Below are 304 nucleotides of genomic sequence, written 5' to 3' on the forward strand. Positions count from 1 at the left end.
CCCGCCTGCAGAGGAGTGGGGCTGAGCAGGCAGAACCGAGCTCGAGGAGGGGAGGGGCTCCGGCGCCGCCGCCGAAGCCTCCCGCCCGGAGAGAGGCAGCCAGCAAGGGCCGCTTCCAAAGAAACAATCCTTGAGGGAAAAGTCCTCGCGGCCGCGGGCCAATGAGCGGCGTGAAGGCGGAGGGAGGCTAGGGAACTTCTCGGAGAGCCAGTCAGAGGGGACGGCTGCCGGGAAGCCAATCAGCGCTCCCGAGCCCGCAGCCCCTCTGCAGTAGTTCTGTCAGAGCGCCCGTGAAGAGCCGGGG

Source organism: Vombatus ursinus, unplaced genomic scaffold, assembly GCF_900497805.2.
Source record: "Vombatus ursinus unplaced genomic scaffold, bare-nosed wombat genome assembly UNPS02004573.1, whole genome shotgun sequence".
NCBI classification, from domain to species: domain Eukaryota; kingdom Metazoa; phylum Chordata; class Mammalia; order Diprotodontia; family Vombatidae; genus Vombatus; species Vombatus ursinus.